The 23,188-nt window shown below is 36.6% G+C and overlaps 1 protein-coding gene across 10 annotated transcripts in view; it reads right to left on the bottom strand.

The window, feature by feature from the left end:
* ZNF385B (zinc finger protein 385B) overlaps nt 1–23,188 on the bottom strand; it is a 168,031-nt gene that overhangs the window by 99,376 nt on the left and 45,467 nt on the right. For 2 of the 10 annotated variants that reach the window (XM_065670213.1, XM_065670212.1), the window contains exon 2: nt 8,942–9,075. The exons of the other annotated variants lie outside the window; for them this stretch is intronic. The gene's annotated coding sequence lies outside the window, so the exon portion shown is untranslated. The remainder of the gene's footprint in view (nt 1–8,941; nt 9,076–23,188) is intronic. 10 annotated transcript variants of the gene reach the window in all.

Here is a 23,188-nt window from a genome sequence, read left to right as displayed (position 1 = left end):
AAAAGGGTAACATCCTGACGCAAGAAGAAACATAAAAAGAAATTAAACCATGTCAAGAAAATACCATCCCTGACTCACAGGCTCACTCATTAGGGAATCTTACTGACAGACTTACTCAAGACATCAATATCTCTCTGTCTCTCTGCTCAGATTCTAACTTCTGTTTTGGCATTTTGTTTGGTTGGTTTTGGAGGGGGGGTTGTTTGTTTGGTATGATTTTTTTCTCCCTTGAATGGACATTCTCATTTAATGGCAGTGTGCAACCACGAGTTTCTACAGATGAAAACACTTCTGATAAAATGCAGTGCTGGAAGGCTGTACAGTCTAGTCCTAACCCAGGTGCTTCAACAGAACTTGAGTATGACACAGTACAACTCTCTTAGCATTTGTGTTAATCCAGAGTTGTAAAACAGATGCTGAAGAATGTCTCCTGCCTTCAGGGGCTGAGTTGCTTAACTGGCACTGTATGAGAAACACAATTTCTACCCACACTCTGTAAAAGTGAAGTGAGATGTCTGTTCTTTGGACTGTGTATTGGCTCCATTCTTCTCCCACACAGCCTCTTCAAGCTGGAGAGGAACTGCACGTTCCTCAGACTCCCTTTCCTTCAGTCTTCCCACTTTGTTTTTTACTTTCTGTTTTCTTTTTCTTGGTCTTCGATCTATCCTTTCTCTACTTATTTCACACTCCACTGTGCATAGCTCTGATGTGATGATACTGGCCTCTCTGCCTTTGTTTTTTCTTGTTGCACACCAAATCCTTTTCCTTTTTGGTGCTGCTTGAGTTAGCAGCTGGGTTTTTTACTGGTTTTGCACAATATTTAATTCTGGAGCCTCTGTTCCAGTACTTCTGTAATACATCAGATCAATGGCACCCACTTCAAAGCCAGCTGGAAAGAAAGCACACTTTTCATCAGCATAGCTACGCTGCAGATCGTGGGAAGGAAGAAAGCACACAAGAACCTACCTCAGGGTTATTTTGGACATAGAAGATGAGTGTGAGAAGATGACCAAGGGCTCTGCACTGCATGGAGGGATCATTTCTGGGGTCAGGCAGCTGAATTCCAGTGTAGTAGGACACAGTCTGTTGTAATAAATTCCCTCTGAAGCAGATGGATGTGTGTTACTCTACAAAGAGACCAGTCTCTCGAAGCATGGTGACAAGTAGTAGCTTGTTTTTATTTCAGCCTTAGGTGTGAAAGCCAATTAAACTGCTTAACTGACACAAGACATGGAGTTAATTTTTCTTGGCAGCCAGCCTTCTCTTTCTACGAAGTCATCAAATTGCGCGATGAGTTTTACAGAGAGAGCATCTGTACAGACACACCAGAACTAGAAGCAGATTTACACCTGTTAAAATCCATCCCAAAAGGTTTGCAGGTTCACAGATGCACACAGTTGTTTGAATGTTTCTGAGACTCCATAAGTATTTATATCTACTACGAATACAAGCATATGTTCCCAAAGCTGTGTATGAACAAGTGCAAGGTTGACTGAAAATTTCCAGGCGTTGGATGGAAGAAAAACAACCCTCCCCTCCACCAACTCCAGGAACAGCACTGCAGCAGTGGCTTCACTGTCAAACCTCCACTATACCATTTTGATGGAAAATTCTATCCGTTTGCTCTACAGCTTCCAAAGCTAACACTTCCAAAAGTGTCACATGAAATGTGTAGGGTACGTTGCTACAGCTCAAAAATCAAAGTGACATTTCAGAGTGATTCCTTCATCTTGAAATATTATCTTTGAATAATGTTACACTCTATAAACTTCCCTCATACGCAGTTATTTGCAATGCATACATGACTTCCTCTCTTTCCAAACTGGATAAAATACTAATCTTGCAATTTTAACCTCTAAGCTTCTTATTTGATACCTTAGCTGCTTTTAACACATGCAGTTAGACTCTAGGGCATCTGAGACGTACCAGATTTATCCCTTTGGGAAAATTGCTCACATAGCACATCCTTTCTTTAACAGGGTAGTCAGTAAACTAATCCAAGTCCTCCAGAGACATCTGAAGTACTGATAGAATTAAGTAAGGTCACTCCAGACACCTGTTTGTAAGGATTTTGAAGCAAATCAATTTAATTAATCATAGATTGAAATAATTTGGATTTGCTCAATCAGAATGGGATATATATTCACCAATTTTCTTGAAACAAATTTGTATGTTCAACAGATTCAGAGCACTGCAGTCTACCACCTATTCAGCAAAGTACCAACATACTACACTGCATGACAAGATGCAGATCTATACCCATAAAACCATAAATGAGTTTTTAATTGTCATACAGAAAACAAATACACATCACAACATTTTTTTAATACAACAAACATGCATATGCATATTTTCCAACTAAATTCTCATTCAAATTAGGTTATTTCAATAGCATTATTATCTAAATAAAAATATCAGAAGTGTAAAGCAATTTGACTAATCTTTCCCTAATCTGGTGATCTTTCCTGAGGGCTACTTATTTCACTGTTATCTGCCACTCAACCCGGTTTCCAAAAGCACTGAGCCCACGAAACTACACAGAAGCTGCAGATGATACTTGACAGTCCTTGGAAAACCGGGCCAGATCTCTTTCTGGGAGCTGAAATCCTTCAGCTTCACCTCAGTTTAAGTCTGAGGTACCCTTAAAAAAAAATAAAATCACAACCAAGCAATTACACCTGCTTATACAGTGCTAATTTAAGCTATGATGGTAGGTCAGTTATCTAATAAAAATACGGGCAAGACCTACTTAATGTGGATGAGGTTTACATCTGTCCTACTTGTAAATGATGCTACAAGATGGATTTTGGTGAGCAAGCCAGTTTGGTAAGGAAGCTTTATGTGTTGCCACACAATGAAACACAAATAATAAACATTCAGGAACAGAAAACTAAAAACAGCGGAATGAGATAGGCTCTGCAGTATAGACAGTATTGCCTTTAGCCACAGAGCATTGAGGCACCTAACAGCACTTTATGAAAATTAAAGACAATTTACATGGTCTTTTAAACATATACAGGTTTTTCTAACTCTTCCCTTGAAAAAGTACTCTGGCTAAACCAAAGCTTCAGATAAAATCTTGTCATCAGCTCGCTAGGTTATTCCTAAATGAGGAATAATGGTGGACTGTATTTTTAATCTTATTTTCACTTCCTCCTACAATGTACAGAAATATCTGTATTGTCTGGGAATGGATTAACTGGGTAGTTTGGGCTTGCCACCTGCACTGTAAAATTGCCAATTAAAATAAGTACCTTAACAAGTACCTTCATTTAATGAAGGGGCAGTGTGAGGAAGAAGCTTGCCAGCTCCTAACCTATCTGCAATTATTTAAGAAGGTTATTACTTTACTATTTCTGTATTTTGCACATATTTCTAGGTCTCCATGTCCATTCTACTTAGCATGTTGTGTGCCTTCTTTCATTTCACTTATTTCAAAGGAAAATTTAACGGGTACACAATATTTAAGCATTTAGAAGATGAGCAGAAATGACTGATCTTAGGATAACTTAGCCTTAGGTTTCCTTTCCTCAGTTTCATGTTCTTTAGATAAAAATAACATCCTTAAGAATTTTCTTCAAAAATTTACTCATTAGAAACTTGAGAAATAGTAAAACAAACTTTGGTTTCCTATTTTAAAAACTGGACTGGTACTGAAAACAAAGAACACCACACGTACAGGTAAATGAGTGTTTAATTTGGCATCTCAAACCATTAAAAACATTTGTATATGAGAAAAGAAGTATAGGCTTCAAGATGTTTCAATACAAAGGGAAAAGAAACGTATAAAAGGTAAATCAAAGAAAGGAAAGGCTTGTGCAATTAGCTCTATGTCCTCAGATCCTAAAAAGAACTTTAAGTTCTTCAAAACCAATGGAATGCATACAGACCAATATCAGACTTGTCCCAGAGTATATTCTGTCTTCAGTAAGCTAACCTGCACAGATCAGCCATTTTCTAATACATCACGAGAAAGAGGTGGGTACCTCCTTAACCTAGAAAAGGATCCTTACAAAAAATTTTGCCCCCTTTGGAAATAAATTGGACCTGTGGCCAAGCAATTGTCCCATCAGTGTAAATAAACATGAAATATTAGCAGCAACAGAGCTGTGAAATATGAATATTTTCACATTAAGAAATCAGCAAAACAGTAATTTATTATTTAATTCTTGGACATGTCTAAACAGTCACACAAGCAGTCTTCTGTCTATCCCTCACAAACAGGTCATGTTCATTTGTACCAGTCAGCATTGCTGGCCTCTGATAAGAGAAAAACTGACTAATGAGACACATGTTGCTTCATACCAGAGCCAGATTTGGATCTAGACTGAAACTTGAGATGTAAAGAAAAGCCAGAGCAGCTTTGTCTCAATCCCTCATATAACCTTTTATTTTAACATGGGAAGGCTGACCAGGAACACAGTTACATAAAGATTAGCACCAAAATACACCTTCTTGCAACCTCACGTCTACTTTTTTGGGAAGACCAATAACCTAGTTTTTCCTTACAGAGAAATGGATATCATCTATTAATAAGAACCCACAGATGAAGAACAGAATAAGACAGAAACCGTGTCTGACATTAGTGGCTGTGAATACAAACACAGAGAGATTGCAGGACAGCGTAACAAGCACTGGTTACTTCAAAGACTTTTGAAATCTCAGAATGAAACAAAGATATGTTTATTCTTAGTTAAGATTGATCTTTAATTCTGGATCCACAGGGCCTTTATAAGTGATCATCCACTCAGTGCTTCTCAGGCTGCACCTGGAGTATTGTACACAGTTCTGGTCCCCACAAATCAAGAAATATGGACAGACTGGAGAGGTCCAAAGAAGGGCCTTGAAGATGATCAAAAAGCCTGGAGAACTTGCCCCATAAGGAAAGACTGAAGGACTTGGGTCTTTCCTCTCTGGAAGAGAAAGCTTAGAGGGGACCTCATCACAGTATTTCAGTACTTAAATGGCAGATACAAAGAGGATGGAGGCTCTCACAAGGAATCAAATGGAGATGAAAAGGGGCAATGAGTACAAATCATACTGGGAGAGGTTTCACCTTGAGATGAGAAAAAATATATTTAGTGAGATCAATTATTCAATGGAACAATCTCCCCAGGGACATGGTGGAGTCTACATTGGTGGAGGTTTTCAAAATGCAATTGGACAGGGAGCTAGATAATCTCATTTAGACTCCCCTTTCCCACAAAAGGTTTGACCAGATGGTCTTTCAAGGTCCCTTGCAAACTGGGCTGTACTCCAATACACTGATTAACCAGTTTTGCAAGAATATGTTGTGGTAAAGGCTGTAAGTATACATATATATGCTGATGATGCCAAGACTTATTAAAAAAATAAATAGATGCAGTGAAAAAATGTGTCATAAAAATGTTAGATTAAAATAACATAATGTTATCAAAGAGCTTCACTGTTCGCCCTTTTCAAAATAGCCATTGAAACCTTGTGATTTCCACGATTCTGCTTGTGCAGTGTTTCTTGCCTAAGCAACTTCCAAGGCACAGCTACTATATATACCACAGTCCATCAAAGATTAATGGTTTTATCTAGTAATGAAAAGGAGATCTAAGCATACCATTCTAGAGCATAAAAATAACATCCAGAAATCTCATATCTATACTTACGAAATCAACCTGCAAGGAAAAGTAACCATCTTATATTGCTAACAGCCACCTGTCAAAATCTCTGTAGACATGTGAAATGATTAAGAGCCCATTCTTTGTACAGAACCCCTAGAGATGGAAAAACTATTGTTCTTATGACAAAATGATCTCGACTCAAAATTTTCAAGATATAAAAATTCCAAGAATGATCCAGTTAAGAGGATTTTTAAAGACCTCTATTGCTCTGTGCATTCTCAGAAGCCCCAGTGTGAAAGTGACATAGGAAATCCACTTTTATATTCAAATAAAAACAAAATTATACATAATATTAGGTTGGGAAAGTTGAATATGAAACAGCAATTTCATGTCTTCAGCTGCTGAAACATGAGGGGAAACAAAAAAAAAAAAACCTCTTACAGTTTCCCAGGTTTTATTTTCTCTCTTGCAATTATAATATTGACAAGAAAAGTGCTTGTGCATTATTACGAGCTGCAATAACACCTAACATTGCATGCTCTGCATTCCTCAGCCTTAGAGAAAGTATTTTTTGTAGCAGATAAGAACAGCCAGTCAATACTGATGTAGAAGTGGGCTCATTACTATTTCACATAAGACTAGTGTCTTATGTACTTCTTAGCTTACAATCAGAAGGGTCACATTGCACATCATTTACGCATCTGGTACCTCCCATTTTAATGTTGTCTATCCAGAAAAAAAGTAATTCTCCAAAATAAAGCTATTGTCAGTTTTCAACAGAATACATTACCCTGTCACAAGTTCTTCCCTCTTCCCTGTCTTACCAATGTGAACTCTATTATTGCAATACTAGTTACTGGCTTTACTTAAATCATTTCCTCTCTGTCACACTGTTAAGATAAAGCAACATCATAACAAGACAGACCATAACAAAATAGCAGCTGATTCTCCAAGACCTCTATAACTTGTTTTAACTCTTTACTATGCATATGAGAGCTAGCACTAGCACTTAAATAAAATAAAATAAAATAAAAAGTATAAAAATAAGTTGTGCCAAATTATACTAGGTTCAGGGAATGAGAAACTAGCCCATTGTCCTGGTTTTGGCTGTGATAGAGTTAATTTTCTTCCTAGTGCCTGGTGCAGTGCTGTGTTTCAGTCTGAGGCACAAGAAGCTGGGAGGAAGCAGAAACAGGAGACCTGACCCAAAGTAGCCAAAGGGGCATTCCATACCACAGCACATCATGCCCAGTATATAAACTGCTTGGAGTTACCTGGAAGGGCAGATTGCTGCTTGGGTTGGGCTGGGTGTCAGTTGGCAGGTGGTGAGCAATTGCTTTGTGCATCACTTGTGCTTATTGTTAGGTTTGGTTGGGTTTGTTTCCCCCTTTTGATTTTATATTCTCTTCCCCTTATTATTTCCCTTATTATTACTACCATTAGTAGCAGTTGTAGTATATTATACTCTAGTTATTAAACTGTTCTTATCTCAACCTACGGGTTTTACATTCATTTGATTCTCCTCCCCATCCCTCCTGGGGACTGGGGAAAAGGCAGTGGTGAGCAAGCAGCTGCGAGGTACTTAGTTACCAGATGGGTTTAAACCATAACATCCATTAATGCAAGAATCTATCCTAAAATCTAGACAGAGTGCTGTTCATCTTCAAGAAATGAACCAAATGCAGTTTGATAAGACTGTCTTTCAAATACCTCTACTGTAATAAAATGCAAGAGGTCAGGTGTTTACTTGTCAACATTGTTAAAGGAGCTTTAATACTGCTCATAATAGATGGAATTTTTATATATGCTTCCACATCTTCTCATCAAGCTAGCCTGAACTAAACCAAAAATAACTGTAAAAATACAAGGGGTTTTTTTTCCCCTTTGTATCTTCTGTAAGTGTGTTGGGTTTTTTGAATTTTTGTTTTTTACCTGTACAAAATAGAGCACATGCTTAAGCACGCTCAACCACGCTGCTGAAGAGGATACTAATGACTTAAATTCCCAAGAGCAGACATACCTGCACAGTTCAAATCCATCAACAATAAAGCACAATGCTCAAACCTAACTTTGTTTTTCTTTAATATTTTATATAATTATGTTATGTAGTTTTGAGGTTTTTTCCTCAACTTTTCAGCAAGAACAAAACACTTTGTGCTTTAACATAATTTCCTCTCATCTCTATTGACTTGAGAAGCTTTCTATCAGGAAAGCCAAAAAAATGTAATTAAATATGGTAATTACAGCTCTGGTCTATTTTGTGAGCTACAGGTTCAGGAATCGGAGCTGGTTTTGCTTAATAAAGTAGTTGCTGACTTAAATCCTGCTCATCTAACATCAAATCTTTTGAAAGTGTAAGGGCAAAGCATTTAAGAAAATTTTCCCATAACAGGCACTGGCAAAAATCTTAATTGTGCTGAAACTATGAGATCTGTTTCATATTATTTTTTGTTATCATGAATTGTCATTCTGAACCAGTTACAGTTGTTAGGAAAATTGCACATTATTCCTTGGCTCCTCTTGATCATATGCAGACTGCTCTGATGGTTAACATTAATGAGAGAGCAACAGTCACTTCATCTATAAACCACTCAGCATCCGAATTTTAGCAACAACATTATGGATGAAGGTGAAGCTCAGTATGCCATTTAGGAACCAAAAAATTGGGATGTATCTTAACATCAGCTACATTAAATGATTCAGGCTCACTTTTATGACCAGGTTTAATGAAACTGTGACAATTTGAAAATCAATTACTGATCTGTCACAAAAAAAAATAATTCCCTCAGATGATTCTGCAGCCCTACTTTCACACAAGTAGAGCTGCAAAACAGCCTGGCTTTTAGATCAATGAGATCCCACTCCTTTTTGCCCCCTCCTCCACAAAATGCAGCTTCAAGAATTTCTTTTAGGTAAGAGTACATACGTCTACTGTAGTTCCGGATGTCTTCCAGATCATTAAGAGAAATATATAATTTAACATAGATGAAGTACATTTCAGTCTTGTCTAGACTGTATAAATACTATGTTTGCATTAATTGTATACCCATACAAATTAAAATACATATTAAAGATTTAGAGAATGAACAAAATCTTAAGAGTGTTTTTTAGCTCCACATTACTTTCCTTTCTCTTTGACTGGAGACAAACGGGACTGTGCTGCAAACTCTTCAGCTGAATTTAGAAACCATTGACTCAAACTACAAGGTCATCAAGATAAGGATAAAATCAACACGATTGTCCTTCTGAGCTCTTTTGAGATATGGCTAATAAGTCTCTACAGCACATTCTTCTCCACACTGGTTTCTTTTTATTCAAATGTTTACCTTGGTTGCAATTTAACTTACAGTTTGCCTTGTAAAGTGTCAATGTCCTGGTTTTCACTATAGCACCATTTCTTGCATCTGGTGGGAATGCACTGCTGAAAGGCCTTGCTTAGTATACACAAAATCTCAATCAAGCCTGGGTAATGCACAGCTTGCTGAAAAGAATGGGAAAATAATGCTCAAATAATGGAAGATAGCATCTGGATGTTATAGTTATGACTACCATTATTAGCCAGAATGAAAGCCTACATTAGGTGCGATGTTAATTCACTAAACGCAAGTACAGAAACTGCACTCTCAAAATGCAGCCGATGATGACCTCTCCTGAACAAAACTTAATGCACAACCTGAAGGAGGGGATGGACTCCATATACCACCATCACTTGTGTGCATGAGCTAGTGGTGGGAGAGCTCTCATCAAAAGACGACTAGCACTAGCATAGCTTATATCAATTATGATTATTGATATTGATATCAATTAGATGTCAATTTATGTTTAGATGGCCCCTTATAAAGCAGTCTTTCTACCCCCTTCTCAAATATTTCCACCACTAATATGAGCATCAACTGATTCATTTCTCACAAGCACTGCAAGAAATGAATGGCATTGCTTTATGCCACACCTGACACTGGAAATTCCTGTCTAATAGTCATGCTGTGTGCCACCATAAACCTTTTAATAGATTATTTTAAGGAAACTGTCACTTCCTAGTAGCTAAGTGATTTGTGAGGATATTAACATTTAACCTATTTAAACTGCACAGTTTGTGAAAAACCAACATATACAAGAAGGCTACAGACATAAGCTATATAACAAGCATCAGGTATTTTCTATATAATCTTTATTTTGGCCTATGTTTCTTCTCTGTATCTGTGATCCCATACTTTCTAAGCCTGGTTTTCAAACACCCTGTAAATCGTGAAATCAGTACTGTCTTGTGCTTTCTACCTCTGAGGAGCCTGCCTGCCAACAACCCTGACTGCCAAAATGCAATAAGGACATACAACATTTTTGCCAGGATACTGAAGTTATTGCCATAAACATAACACACCAAAAGTAAAAATTTGGGAGGAAAATAAGTAAAATTTAGTAAATACAGTCAAAGGTACAAAATTTGCATTATTTAATTCAAAGTTGTTTTGTTTACTTTGAGGATTTCTCCCATCATTTCAATAGCACATAACCAGTAATAATAAAGCGCCTGCTTAAATTATTCACCTTTCCATTATTTACCTAAGTGCTTGTAAAAGAATTCAGAAAACGTGCAAAGTGTGCTGATAATCTTCGTAAATTCAAGTGAAAACATAGCATAATTCATATGAACAAATTTACATTTTTTTATATAGGAATGTATATCGTGATAAAAGCAACAATCATGTGATCACATATTTTATGGAAATAATAAGTTAATTTTCACCGCCACAATCAAAAAGCCTGAAAATGTTCATCAACCAAATGAAATTCTGCCCTCCCTCCCTTCTCAAAAAAGTGCACTTAGTATTTTAAGGATTCAAAGCTTTATGAATGTTCTGGGTTCAAAGGAAGAGGGAAAAAAAAGCTGTAACTGTAAAAAATGTATACTTCAATATATGTGAAAGCTATTTATTATGAAAAGAGGATGATCATGAAATATTCAGAAAAGCATACAAATACAGTTTCTCATGCCGTATGTAGATTTTGGTGTATCTTGCACAGGTGCAATCACTTAGCAATGCTATACTTTATTCACATCAATACACAGCAAACGTAACAACTGTTATCTCAATATATAATGCAAACTTCATCAATGAAGTCCTGTTCTTTCTTTTGAAATTACCTTGAGTTTTCCTGGCCTTGATAACTCAAATATCCATATTATTGAAATGAATCTTCAGAAGGTTTTCAGTAAATACTTCTTTTACCCCAACAGTAACTTGAAGTATGGCCTTTACAAAAAACAAGTAAGTGCACTGCATGCTCACAGATGAATAGAGGCCTGCATTATTACACAAAAACCACAGGGTATTTTAAAATATAGATTGTAATCCAACATGCCCTGTGATATCACATTTATCTGATAAGATTATCATATTAGCACTTACTGTAGTCTATCACAAATTAATATAGCTATTGACTCAAAACTCAGGACCTAATTCAACCTGTATAATTTCACATTATACAGGTTTCTGCCAATTTAATATTCATACATTAGGATAGTTTAATGTTTTCCACATGTGTTTGAAAACAGTCCCATCTGGCTAAAAGCAGAAGTAGCAAGCTCTTCAACTCAATTCTTTGTACACTATCATCTTGAACGGTGAAATCAGGAACACATTTCTGGAGTAGAAACTGTTTCAAAACTCCTACTGGACAAAACAAGTGAGCCACAGAAACCTTTGAGATGTGCTCAGCAGAAAGCAGCTTGGCAACAGACAACTTTACAAACCTCTTAGAAATCTCAGAGGCTGAAATGCAGAAATCTAGATATGGGACACGTGGATTTGTATATCCACCTTAGAGAGACAGAATTTAGAGACTAATTAATCATGGCAGCCCACAAAATCTAGCATTCATTCTTGTGTAAAAGCTTAGCAGTACATAACACTTCTGCATAATAAACATGGAGTGATTCAGCTTAAGTTTCATGGAGTGGCAACTTGATCGCTGCTACATTGGAACATTTTATCACAGATCTAATTTCGCAAGTGGTAATTCTCCTTTGATCAGTTGCTAAGTTGAGAAGATAATTGAGGGACAGTGGATATCTGGAGGCAACTGTATGGGACACATTCAAAACCCAAATAAGCTATGTAAACAAGAGCAGCTCATCTTTCCTAAACTCAGAATGGTGGTACTCCCTATAAATGGATCAACTACCAGCAATGGCACCACAGCGTGCTAATCATGTGCACACTCTTAAACAGCCACTGGCGGGCTAAGCTTAATGACAGCAGAAAAAGCATTTGAGGAATAGACAGCAACACCTGCTATGGATGCAAGTCAGCCTAACTAACTTCTATTTTAGTGATATGATGCTTAACTGTTACATTTGGGAAAGACAAAACAAAAAAGGCAGTTTATTTTTACAAACTATGCAGAATGTTAAAATACCCATTCAAAACAATCTACACAAAGTTCAACTCACAGCAGCAGCTAGAGATACAGGTTTTATTTGGGAGCATGGGAAAAAGAGTTACCATGTAGACAGTCATTTTACAGAACGAGAGAAGCTCTGCAATCTCTTGCACTTTATGAGATGCAGGAAAGCCTTGATCTTACATATGGACAGAGGAAGTCAAGTCACTGACATTACATATGCACCTAAGGATCATCTTAGTCCTTTAGGCACCTTAAAGGCATCACAAAAATGCCCAGCAATATACAGTCCCTCAACTGAAGCCATCTTCGCTCACAAGGACTACTATGTGGAGAGTTTTCCTAATGGAATATGAGTTTGAACCTCCTACAAGATGCTGACAACCACAGCCAAGTCATCATTCTCAACTGACAAAAATGAAAGTGACTTTGATGGTTAATAGGGGCCATAAAGTTTACTAGTCTTAAAGAAAAAAACCCAACTCAGTCACAATACCACAAGCACAAGACACAGACACAAAGAGATTTGCTATATCTAAAGCCCTGCTGCACATCACACACACAAATATATCATGTACCATTATGCATTCACTTCATAAAACCTTCCATGAAATTTCCTCCTGTACACACGAAGAAATGCACACAAAAAAATGCTCAAAACATCTCAAAAACAATTGTAAGGGCATTGACTATAACAGTGATATTTTACGAAACACATCCAGGTGTCCCATATCTCTCAATGACTTCAACTAGCATTTCATGCTAGATTCTGTAGTCCTGAATGCCACATATTCCCAAGCATATTTCTTCTGCTTAGGCATAACAGGAAATAAACTGAAATGAGAACCAAATAATTTATGCTCTCATTATGAATACACACAACTAAATTAATTGCAATTCACTGAAATCTTTTATCCCTGCTTTGACGATGGTAGCACTTCTCTGCTCACATCAGTTTGTACTCTGGAATTATCTTTAGTTATTTTTTGAATCTACATGTACATATACTACAGAAAAGTACATATATCCCCATAAAATGTCAAATTTAAACACTTCTGATTTAACCCATTAGACAAAAGACTAATAACCAAATAATTCTGAAAAATCAAATCATGCCTCGAACAATGTCTTTAATAATGGATTAGGTTATTTCTCTATCTTGAAAGCCCAGTCATGAAGAAATAGGCCTTGAATCGGTTCCATATGCCCATAAACTGCAAGCAGAACTTGATATTTTCTTTTTCAGTTTGGTAATAGTGTATTATGCTTACTTTGAGTATCTCCTTGGGATATGTTCTTGCACTAAGGTATTTCCTTGAGTTATATTCACATACTTTAAGTGTTTTCACTTTTAGACATTGCTTAGAAAATACTTCCTTTTTCTGTTTCTTTCATTATTGTAATATTTAAAAGCATTTCAGAAGTTTCCTGTGATACAATCTTTACCACCTCCTATAAAAATAGCAGGTTTTCTTTATCCATGCCCTTTCTATATGACCTCAGTCTCCTAACATTTGAAAGAACTGTGTTCTTAGAACTCTTTAGATCTTATTTTCTTTTGGTGTGTGAGATTTATTACCTGTGAAATATTTTATAGCCTTATTTACTGGCTTCAGTGTCCCATTCTGGGAAAGTAGGCAGATCAGCTACAGGCGCCCCTAAAGACAATGATATTAATGACTCCAGCTGATGTTGCTACTTTTCCAGCCAATGGAAAAGTGAGTCCTGTTCCTGCAAGCAGCATGTTCCCTGAAACACTTCCCCAGCTTACTCCAAGTGCTCACTACCTTGAGCGAAGCCAGACATATACCCTGGCCTGTTTCACAAAACTTGAGAAGACAACATTCAAGTCCCCTACCAAAGAAAAAGAAGTCACTTATATTTTCCATAAGCAGGACTACTCAGCATAAAACCAGGCAAGTCATGAGAAGGAAGAAAAACCCCTAAAGCTTATTCTCTCCAAGGAAGTGGCTTAAGACAAAGATTGTTCCATAATGGGAAAACAAAAATCAGAATCAGTGTATTTCTGTAAACCCTTTCATTTAAGGATTTAAGGATAAGTCATTTAAAGTCATTAATTCACTGAGTCATTAATTCAACATGTCTTTGTTCATGTAGTACTGAAAAATGAATGTGTGAGCTCTTGCTCCCAAATTTGACACACATAAAGCCAAGAAAAAAATTTTTTTTAAAATGAATGTTTTGGAAATGGTTCAGTTGCACACATCAGAAAACACCTTCACAGAGCTAAATTTCCTTCACCCAGCAATATGAAATCAGCCATTCAATTATCAAATAACAACTGAAAAGAGAATTTATACAGCATAAACCCATGACAAAGAAATCCAATTTCCCCCTTAAGCACGGAGAAATAGGTGCCAAACTTGGAGAAAAACATCCTCCTACTAGCTCCTTCCTATTACTGCACCATCCCAGACGTACCGCTTAGCCCTATCAGTGGTCACTCCAACTGCCTTGATAGTCTCCTGTAGATACTTACATGCCATTTATCTATGATATAGGGACCAAATGTTCTACACCACCCCAACATCTCCAAATCAAAAAATGGTTTAACAGTACTTGACAGATCAAAAGAATGAACAGGCAGTGTACAAGGACACCGATTATGGTGAGCAGCTTACAAATCCTTATTAAAAAGCTCCAAGTTTACGTAATTGCATATTTATATTTCAGTTGAAATATAACAGAAGTTTCAGATTCAGCAGTCATAACATTTGGACTCTCCATGTTTAACATTAAGGATGTGGTACTGGGTTGCTGAAAACCTGGGCATGTGCAACAAGCATCACACCACCAGATAGGGAGTTAGGTCTCTGACCTATCTCACTCCTTCTAGCTTGTTAGATTACTCTTTTTCTGAGAAGGGTTCATTAAATCATTCTTCCTTTTCATAAGTAAATGCCCTCATGGCTGAGTTTTCCTTGCAAGGCATGGAAAGAAACTGGCAACTTGTATAAGGAAAGATACCATTTTTTTTATAGCTACCTCATTAACATATCAGCTACATTCTGTGTAGCCCATTTGGAACAAAACTCAACCAAACAAAAAAACCCAACCCTGCCCAAGCCAAAGACTGTCCTACAGGAACACACAAATTTAATACGCAGCAAAAAAGATTAAGATGTTCTGCCTGTTCTTGTTCATACGTTAGCCATTCTTCTACTATCATATAATAAAGCATTGCCAAGACATAAATTTCATGAGGAACATCAAGAAAATCACCTGACTTTAGCACAATTCTTGTTTCTATACCATGCTCTTCTTCCAATTTACTCTGTCTTCATGCATTATGTTTCAGATATTTTAAATTTTGGGGATAAGTCTATCCCATAATTCTCTACAATTCTAGCATAATAAAACTGTGGATCTTAAGACATACCTGCAGTACAAATAATCATTCCATTAATTACTATAACATAAAATACAACAAGCTCTGAGCAAAACTCCTTTCATGATCATTTTTACAAATGAGTAGTCCTATGCCAAGACAAGGCTGAAGATGTCATTTAACAACAGCGCAATGTAAAATCTTGTTTAAAGTTTCTTTCTGCTACAAGGCTAAATTTAACAATTACATTTTTTTTCATCTTCAAATTAAGATACAGTACCCATGTATTACAGTACCCATGTATATAAGCTCAGAAGCCTCAGATTACATGCTGCTGATGGATGACAAAAGAGGAAAAACACTTCTGTGTTGTCAATTTAGAGGAACGAAGCCAAGCTCACTACCTTAGATGACAATATTTTCTTTACAATGTCTCACATTCTATAACCTTTTATTTACCAAAAAAAAGAAGTCTTTTTGTTCAAGCAGTTACTAGCAGCTTCCACAACTGTGTTTCAAAATACTCAGATACTCTCAGAGCTGAAACATGGAAGTAGAATAAGCAACATTAGGTTTGTCTTTGGAGAAAAAAGCTAAGGAAACATAAGTTGCAGGAAAGCACACCACATTTTTACTTTGCTGTCTTTTTACTTTACTGTAGAGATAAATCATAAACTCTAACACTAAAAGAAAAATGAGAAGGGGAGAAAGTGCTACCATGTGATTACATAAAACTTCAATTTAGACTAAAGTGCCAGATGAAAAAAATTAACCTGCCTGGTTAATTTTAATTTAACTAAACTTCCATAGGGGTAAGTAGAGGGAGGGCTTACACAGCAAGAAAGAAGCAGACAATTCAGGAGTGACCAACCTTCCCAGACATTCAGTGACATGCAGAGAACTCTGCTTCTCTTTGAGTGTTGCCACTTAACATACTGCTACAAAACAATTTCCTTTTTATTTCAAACCATGCTGTGATTTTCACTTCTTAAAATACAGAGCTGCCACATATTTTTGTGTTTATTCACAGAAGACAGCAGTCTCAAAATCCTAAATCCAGGTACATGTATGGATTAGGGGTCATCCTGATGAAGGAGTGAGAACTTAGATAAAGGTCAAGTTTGCGAGCAGTACTTAAATTCACAGAGCTTTTTCATTCCCACTTCTGTGAGAGAATGTTTCAGGGAGAAAAAATTCAAAAAAAGCCATACTCTGGAAGCACAGTTTTTAGAGACAGAAATCCTGAAAACCAGCCTGCAAGGTATTAGAAATATTAATATTAGGTATTAGAAACATGGGGTTAAAAGCAAGCCTGTTAACAGCAACATCTTGTCAAGATAGTTTCGTGCAACTAAACTGTAAGAAACTCTATGCATTTTACCTTAGAAAAACCAGGCAGGAATTAGTATGCTTATGCTGTGCTTCCACTCTTACCACAAACTACAAAAAGAAGTCTTTGTGGATAGATGGATGTGAGTGCTGGGGGCATGCTCAAAAGGAGTTGAAGGCATCCCAAGAATAGTAGTCTGAATATATCACTGTATGATACTGTCTCCAAAGACGCCCAGTGGAGGAAAGACAACATCTAATGGGCATGCTTGTGAGGTACTAGTACTAGTGTACCAAAAATGATTCAATGAATTATTTACATGGTTAGATTACAGATATTCTTAGTTCCAAAACCTTGAGGTCAAACTCAGTAAACATCTGACAGGTAAATCATATAGGCAATGTCTTTAAAAGCTGATTAGGAAAATGGGCAGAATGTGTGTCTTCACTGGAGGCAGTGTTTTATATAAAAGCCTTTAGATAAAAGTCAGTAAAAAGAAAATTAGGTGAAACGATAAGCACACACAAAAAAAAAAAAAATAAAATCAGACTAAAGCAACAGCACTCCTATCACCTCATTGATATCAGGCTTCATGCGTTTCCAAAAAACAATGAAACAATTGTTACAATGGCAAAGGTACATATCCTGGATGGTATCAAGAAGTGGACATAAAGGCGATGCATAGCTGTCTTTCAGTATTTAATATATAGTTTCAGACACAAAGGCCAACATCTTACAGAAGAGCAAAACAAGCAGGGTATACCATAAGCAAGGGATTTGACCTGAAAAACGACTGTCTTTTCACAAGTGCTCACTCAGATTTGTTTGATCCTGCCAGCTGAAAATTAACTGCAAGAAAACACAGCAAAAGCCCAGAAAAATCCTGAGGAGTATTGGTATCATGCTCCTAACTTGATCCTAAGAAAGAGCTTTATGAACTCAGTTCTGGCTGAAAGCGTACTTGTTACTGTTAAGTATATGTTGTGGAGACTTGAAAAACCAGGACTCAACAGTCCACTACTGTAGATGCAAAGTTGTCATTCTGATTCATCAGGGATTCACTGAGACCACTGATGTGAACTATGTCATTAAAAGAAAAAAGAATTTCAGATCAGATTCAGATGTAACATCATTTCAGATGTTACATGATCTGCGTTTCTAATTGCAAGCTTAATAAAAACAGTGCTGGAATTTAAATTAAACTTCCTTGCCACTTTAAAAGGAGAATCTGTGTAATAATAGAGGTCCTTTAATAGTATGGAAGAAAACGCACCTCCCAGTTCGTAATTAGGAAATTAAAAATGGCAGTAAGATGCCGTTCTTAACTGCAAAGGTAAGAGGTTATTTAAGCAATACAACAGTGAAACAAATAAATTCATCACATCCTGAAATCCTTAAATTGAACTTGGATGTGCCTCTAAATAATGTGTTCTAGTTCAATTGCAGATTTATTGGATTTAGCAGCAAGCACTGGCATGTTAGGGAAACTAATATCTTCTACTGAAGGAATTAGTGCTTGAGATGATTTTGTCTGGTATTGTAGAGAAGGTAAGACTTGGTGATTTCTTTGGTTCCCAGAGTCCATGAGCCCCAGTGGATGCACTGATCTAATTTTGTTTATACCAAAAGAGTCAAGTTAAACCATACATGCCTTATAAATTTGTTGACTTCGAGATTACTGGTAACAAGTTTGCTTTGATTAGTGTAACAAGATTTATTTTCAGTTAATTGGTAGATGTCCCTTCGGACTCGACTTCACTCTGGCAGCTGCTTGCTCTACACCAGAGCAGTCCAGTCATGTTCCACTCATGTTCAGCAACAAGATCAAGGAAGAAAGAACAAAAAAGTAGAAAAAAATAAATAAATAAAGAGACCATTTCTACAATATAGTTGTTCCTGTGTCTGTGCTGTTACTGGTTGTTGCTCTAACACCAGAAAGCTGAAGTCTGCAATACAGTTGCTGCTGTAGGTGATAAACTACATGTTCATGCAATAGATGGCCTAGAAAATAACATAGTGAGTAAAGGGATTTCGGCTTTGGGATAGGTAGCGCATATACAGGAGCAGTTTCTTGCAGGTTATGCCCACTTAACTACCTACTAAAAGCTGCTATTTTGACACATTTTAGATTGTATCAATTGAGCTTTTGACCACTCAAGACAGATTAAAAATTGATATTTTTTCACTCAGACTCCATGCATGCTCCCTGTCTTTCACATGGGCACCTCATTTAGTCTTTCTAAACCCCCGTTTTTACAGCAGCATGTTTTTGTCACAGAGAGACCATGTTTAACAAACAAGACACATCCAGAGGGCTTCTATGTAGTAGGCAGCTGTCAGTTCTGAGAACCCCTCATACAGGATGGATGAGATCCTGAGCAGTCAGTTGAACAGCCTGCTAATCAGCAGCCAGCAGAAAGAACACAAACTCCAGCTCGCCACTCATAGTTATTCAATTAACGCATAACAATTTCTGTGATTAAGATTCTTATCTTGGTTATTTAAAGCAGTTGAAGTAACTTTGATGCACTGCATCAACCTTGCAAAGGGAAGACTTGAAGCAGCCAGGGCAGCGTGCTCACTATTCATCAAAGCAACCCTAGGTTTTCAAATGAGGAAAGCAGTACAAAGTAGAAATACTTTAAAATTATAGACACCTTAATTTGCCCAATTCATCCACCAATTTCAAGTCTGGATTATAGTAACAAATATTTCTGAAACAAAACTGTGAGAAGATAGAAAAATAACTGCATTTAGTCTAAGACAGAAAGTATATGCCTATCATTCCACCACCTTCCAAGAATTTAACCAAAAAATAAGCACATTATGATTGAAAACATGGGCCATCTTTGCCAGAGTAGATGTCCAGTTTAACAGTGAGGTTAGTGTAACAGATAGGTTCACTGCCTACTAAAACCTGCTCTTTCCTTCTGCCACTGAGTCTTGATATAAAACGCTACCGAAATCTGAAATTTCAATTTCAAACAGTCTTTAAATTTCAGTGCTGCTTGATATTAAATACATTAACAGCCCTTCAAATATATTTCTTGCATGTAAAAGATCATTACCTAAAGAAACCTGTATCAGCAATTAAAGAATTCTAAGCATCTCTTAAAAAAGGCTGGAAAGGTGGCTGGTAGTTCTACTTGAAACAATGATAACAAAAATTAAATAATCTGACAAAAATATTATTTATAAAGATAGTTTAAATATTTTGAATTTTATTAATAACATGCCTATTATGCATAAAAACCAGTTTGTGGTATTAATTTGGGTTTCTAAACACAGAAAGGCAAGATATGCCATATTTACTCAAGTACTAGCATCTTGCTATACAAATATAAAGCAACAAAAAATACTTCAGAAATTAAAATGTGTGTACATTTCTTCAGTTAGTTTTCTGATTAATTGTGCACTTCCTCTAAACAAATTTTGTTTCCTAGATTTAAAAAAAAAAGTTTTAAATTAAACAACAAACCCAAACTCCCAAAGTACAGCACAGAATTCATGTCTAGTCTTTTGCCTCTTCAGCTGTGACCAACTTCACTTCCAGTTTACACACATGGTTAAATGGGTGCAAAACCCTGGGATGCTTTAGCATCCCCCACCTTCTGGGGCATAGTACTGCACTACTGCACACTTTGCCTTAGCTTCAGTTTCTGCAGGCAGGAAAATAAGGGAATCGATCAAAGTAGCAGAAAGTGAAAAAAAAGAATTAATAAATAAATAAATAACTCCAAACAAAACAACAAAAGAAAAAAAAATTAAACTCCTCAGGTATTATTTCTTTAGGCATATCTCCAGACCCATAACAAGTTACTTTTCATCTTCGTTTAATGAAACCTTTTTAAGACAGAATTTTCAAGATCCAGAAGTTGTATTTTCTTTCTGCTCTAATTCAGACTCCTAATCATGAACCGTACCAAACAATCTCTGAACACTTAAATGAATATTTAACCTTAGAGGCATCCCTAAAGTCTCAGATAAAATGCATATGCAAAGGTAGCTGGCTCTTGGAAAGTCTAGAAGACCTTGACTGCAGCCACGTCACTGTTTCATTTCATGTATCAGGATGCTGCAACACCTTCTGCTTTCATAAATTCCTTCTTTTTATTTTCGTTTACCTCTTGACTTAATCGGTACAGCATACTTCAGCTCTAACCCAAATCTCTTCCTTGTCACCACCCATTTAAGCCCACTACCATTTTTCCAACAAGTGTGCATGTTCATGAAAGAAAGCATGAGGAGAAGCTACACATTTAGGTTGCAGAACATGGAAATCCCCAGTTTTTATCCATTCTTGCAAGAGCTCATTCTGTTCTGTCCCATTTCTCATAAGCCTCCAGTAAACTTGGGCTTGATCAATGAATAAATATCACATTGTGAACAGCATGATAATTTTGGGTAAAAGCTTGTCAAGCTATTTGAAAAGTGTTTACAAATCCAGTATCTTTTTATAAATTAAATATTACAATTCTATACTGTAATTAGCAAATCACATATGAAATCATGTCAATTAAAATTCATTTCTTTTGTAATAACTTAATAGTTTGAATACATGTTTCAAAACTAATGTTTCCATAAATCACACTTTTCTAATTTTTACCACTTTTTTGCTAGTGCATATCCTGACGTACTTAATGAGCAACAGGCTGTTTCTGCCTCTTAACTGAAAAATTGTCAATGAACAGTGTGAAACACTAAGCACCAAACACTGCTTCTTTTCAACAAAAATCTAAAATTTGGGAATTTATAAAGTATTTAAGTAAACATTTTAACTAGATTGCAGACTTAATCCATCAGTTTCTGGTAGATTACTTTATTGATTTGGATTTTAAGCTTCCTTGTCCAGTTGAGAAACATTACCTACAGGAAGATACCAACAGCTTAGAGACCATGCAATAACAGTACAAGTCTACTATACAATGAAGATAACAACATCAACTCAGATATTTTTTTCCTAGCAATGGTAATCTGAGGTAATCTCTAACACAAAGTCATTTGACTTGTTAGTTTTGATGAGGAGGAAAGAGAAAAAAAATTCCCTTGAGGGAGAAATACTTGTTAGAGATGATAAATTACTAAAATGAGCAAGTACTGGGAAATGACAAACAAAATGAAGAAGGGACAGCAATATTTTTACTTGTTTCTGCCAGATTTTCACTTGTTTCTATCAATAGTTACTAAGAGAAAGTCTGGTACTACACTACTTTCATATAAGCTTTCCTTCTAATCATATCTAGAAAAAAAGAAAACAAACAACAAAACTGGGGATGTTTTCATTATGATTTAATCCCTAGTAAATAAATTTCTGATATTCCAGTCCTGGATTTTCTCAAAGTCTGTGCCCTGCTCACCAGCCAAAGTGACAGAAAAGCTTAAATCTTATTTTCAGATGTAACCTGGGTACACAGGTGCCAAGTGCTATTCATGTTCCCTTAAAAAGGCTGCTACAAGTGATTACTTTTAGAGGACGGACTTACTATTCGGAACCTTACTAGAGACATATCAGGCTTCAGTGGTAACACTAACAAATCTGGACAGAGTACACTAATTGCAATTCCTAACAATAATCTTCAGTTCTTTCCAACTACTCTGCTTTTTCTTGATGAAGTGATTTCTGTGACTCTTTATCCAGATGTGCCACTCTAAAGCCTAAAAGACCTCCTCTCCTCTTTATTTTCTCCGTGTTCCACTTAACCATGTTCTGCTGATAAAAAAAAAAAAAAAAAAGCCTCCTTTTCTGTTCGCATTTATATGTTGAGTTCCAGAACTATGCTTTCATTCTCCCTATTAAGAAATAAAACATTTCAGGATGTCATCATTGCAAACACTCTAGGCTGAATGACGGGAGATCACACATAGGTGATAATTTTTAATCCACTTTGAGCAGAAAGGCAGCTTTCTTTCCTCTTTTTCCTCTCTCTGCTTCCCCTACTTTGAACTATCCTAAAGAAAGAAAATGGAAACTGCTGGGTGGAAGTCACGAACTTCCAGGTGATATGTTCTGACTTCCAATTACGTTATCACAGAATGTCTGAAGAAAGCAAAAGGGAAACCAGCACCCTAGAGACCTGCTCTCTCGGTCTTCTAGCTCTGTAAAAGTCTAAACTTTACCCAAGTAAACAGCTAACAAAACAAACAATCAAAGAAGAACATACCACAACAACCTCAGAAGTCTCTAGACCTGGAAACATCCTTTAATCACCTGAACACAGATATCACAGAATTAAAGAATCACAGACTAGTTAGGGTTGGAAAGGACATTAAAATCACCTAGTTCCAACACCCCTGCCATAGGCAGGGACACCTCACACTAAACCATCTCACCCAAGGCTCTGTACAACCTGGCCTTGAACACTGCCAGGGATGGAGCATTCACAACTTCCCCGAGAAACCCATTCCAGTGCCTCACCACCCTCACAGTACAGAACTTCTTCCTTACATCCAATCTAAACTTCCCCTGTTTAAGTTTTAACCCGTTACCCCTTGTCCTGTCACTACAGTCCCTAA

Source organism: Lathamus discolor, chromosome 3 (genome assembly GCF_037157495.1).
Source record: "Lathamus discolor isolate bLatDis1 chromosome 3, bLatDis1.hap1, whole genome shotgun sequence".
NCBI lineage: Eukaryota > Metazoa > Chordata > Aves > Psittaciformes > Psittacidae > Lathamus > Lathamus discolor.
This window is presented reverse-complemented; position numbering and strand designations above follow the sequence as displayed.